At 43.7% G+C, this 3,315-nt stretch overlaps 1 pseudogene; it reads left to right on the forward strand.

Moving 5' to 3' along the window:
* Positions 1-2,481: 2,481 nt before the first annotated feature.
* LOC103201580 lies at positions 2,482-3,265 on the forward strand (annotated as a pseudogene).
* The last annotated feature ends 50 nt before the right edge of the window (positions 3,266-3,315 follow it).

Below are 3,315 nucleotides of genomic sequence, written 5' to 3' on the forward strand. Positions count from 1 at the left end.
GTGACAGATCATTACAGAGAACTGAAAACCCAGCAGAGAAACTTAGATGTGACAAGACAAGGAACCAAGTGTAATTCTTGAAAAGAGGAAATGGCATTGGAAGCACCTAGGAGAGCATTTTGGGGTCTTGGACTTAGTAACTATTAGTTTAAAGGCAAATACTCTGCTTTGAGGATGCTTTATTATGTGCTTTATACCTCTCCTGGAGGTGAAACTCTTCGAAGTTTAGCCTGTATCTCACCCAATGTCTTGGATTTTGCAGATAAAAACCAAACCAAACTCATTGCCATCAAGTTGGGCCTGACTCATAGCAACCCCTCCTTGGGTTTCTGAAGCGATATCACTACGGAAGTTAGATTGCCCCATCTTCCTTCCAAGGAGTGGCTGTTGGATTTGAACTGCCAGCCTTCTGGTTAGCAGTCAAGTATTTGTTGCATGAACACATGGTCAGTATTGAAGGAAAACTGCAGTGGTAATGTATGAAGGATGGGTTGCAGCATTAGAAACTAGAGCCAGGTCATCTAGGGTTTATAGGTGAGAAGAAATAAAGTACTGATTGAGACATGGAAAAGCAGTCAATGACATTAAGAATTTTCATGTTAGGCTGTCTTTACTAAGGGAAGTCCCAAGTCAGTAACTACTTGTTCCTGTAATGACAGCAGCTGTGATTCTCAAAGTTATAGTTATGTTTTTTTTTTTTTCCTTCCCCCTAGCTTCATGCAATGTAAGGAGCTCTGGTGCAGTGGTTAAGGCATTCGGTTACAAACCAGAAGGTTGATGGTTCAAACCCACCAGCCACTTGGCAGAAGAAAGATGAGGCAGACTGCTTCTGTGAAGATTTACAGCCTAGGAAACCCAATGGGGCAGTTCTACCCCATCCTGTTGGGTAGCTGTGAGTGGGAATTGACTCCATGGTGGTGGGTTTGGTTTTTGGGTTTCATGAAATGTAGGTAGTCTTTACCTATCAATTTCTGATCTTCCTATTTAAAGATATTTATAGTGATTGCTGTATTATAAATGTGATTGGGAAACTCATGTGTAATCAGCCATCTGTCATGTGCACATGTGAAACAAGTGGAGCCTGAAGCTGGTTGCAGTGATGTCTTTGTGCTCTGCCTCTCTTCAGCTAGAGCATCTGTGTACACATTCTCTGCACCCTCATATTCAACATCTCAAAGGATTCCTTATCATATAGGGAATATGACAGACATCATAAAACCAAACCCAAAGCAGTTGCCATTGAGTTGATTCTGACCAATGGTGACCACGTGTGTTGGAATAGAATTGTAATCCATAGGGTTTTCATTGACTGATTTTTCAGAAGTAGCTTGCCAGGCATTTCTTCCATGGCATGTTTAGGTGGACTTGACTGCAAACCTTTAGTCTAGCAGTTGAGCACATTAACTGTTTGCACCACTCAGGGACTCCACCAGCCATCATGTTGATGTTGCTGTCAAGTTGGTTTCCACTCACAGTGGCCCTGTGTACAACAGAACAAAACTCTTCCTGGTCCTGCACCGTCCTCAGGATTGTTGCTATGCTTGAACTCATTGTTGCACTTCTGTGCCAGTTCATTTCATTGAGGGTCTTCCTTTTTTGTTGACCCTCTGCTTTCCTAAGCATGCTGTCCTTCTCCAAGGACAGGTCACTTCTGATAACATGACCAAAGTATGAGATATGAAGTCTGGCCTTTCTCTCTTCCAAGGAGCATGCTGTATTTCCTCCAAGATAGGTTTGTTTCTTTCTCTGGTTGTCCTTGGAATATTCAATATTTTTCACCAACATCATAATTCAAATGCATCAAATCTTCTTTGGTCTTCTGTATTTATTGTCCAACTTTCACATGCATATGAGACTATGGAAAAGACAATGGTTTGGGTCAGACACACCATAGTCTTCAAAGTGACACATTTGTTCTTTAACACTTTAAGGTCTTTTGCAGCAGATTTGCCCAATATGACGTTTGATTTCTTGACTGCTGCTTCCATGGACATTGGTTATGGATCCAAATAAAATGAAATCCTTGACAACTTCAATCTTTTTTCCATTTATCATGGTGCTGCTTATTGGTCCACTTGTGAGGGTTTTCTTTTTCTTTATGTTGAGGTTTAATCCATACTGAAGACTGTAGTCTTTGACCTTTATTGTTAAGTACTTCAGGTTCTCCTTACTTGCGCAAGCAAGTTTGTGTCATCTGCATATCCCAGGTTGTTAATGAGTCTTCCTCCAATCCTGGTGCCACATTCTTCTATATATAGTCCAGCTTCTCAGATCATTTGCTCAGCATATATTGAGTGAGTGTGGTGAAAGAATACAGCCCTGATGCACACCTTTCCTCATTTTAAACCATGTGGTATTCCTTTGTCTGTTTGAACAGCTGCCTCTTGGTCTGTGTACTCATTCCTCATGAGCACAATTAGGTATTCTGGAATTCCCATTCTTCACAATGTTATACATAATTTGTTATGATCCACATGTCTGGTCGATGGGTCAGTCTTTATTGCACCGCTTTGAAGATTCAACTGCAACTTTGACAGCAAGGTCTTAAATGCTCAGAAGGCTGGATATGATGCAGCTGTAGTATACCATGTGAATTCCGGTGAACTTCCCACCATAGTGTAGAATAGGGAGGAAATCCAACAGCAGATCTGGATCCTGTCTGTGTTTACTGGGGAGAGGAGTTCTGAGTACCTGCGTGCCCTCTTGGTCTATGACAAGGGTGCTCGGGCCCTGCTGGTCCCAGACAAAAGCTTCCCCTTGGGCAATTATCTCATCCCTTTTACAGGGATTGTGGGACTGCTGGTTTTGGCTATGGGAGCAGTGATGATAGGCTTTTGTATCCAGCACCAGAAATGGCTCCAGCAGAATAGACTGATCAAAGAGAACTGAAACAGATCCCTACACATGACTATTAGAAGGGAGACCAGTCTGTGCCATCTGCCTGGATGAGTATGAATATGGAGACAAGCTGAGGGTACTCCCTTGTGCTCATGTCCACCACAGCTGCTGTGTGGACCCCTGGCTCACTCAGATCTGGAAGACCTGCCCCCTCTGCAAGCAGACTATCAGGGTCCTGGCAAAGAGGATGAGGAAGAAGAAACTCAGGGGCAAGAGGATGATGAGGAAGGGGAGCCAAGAGACCACCGTGCCCCAGATCCCACTCCTGGGCTCCAGCCCCACTCTTCCCACTTAATTTGGCTCCCTGGCTGTGACAGATGCCCTACCCTCTCCTTCTCCCTTGTCTTCATCTGCAATCCTGGTCTAATTCATTATCTCTCTCTCTCTCTCTCTCACACTCACTCTCCGCCCCCCCCC

Source organism: Orycteropus afer, unplaced genomic scaffold, assembly GCF_000298275.1.
Source record: "Orycteropus afer afer isolate SDZICR_OR568_19922 unplaced genomic scaffold, OryAfe1.0 scaffold00155, whole genome shotgun sequence".
Lineage (NCBI taxonomy): Eukaryota > Metazoa > Chordata > Mammalia > Tubulidentata > Orycteropodidae > Orycteropus > Orycteropus afer.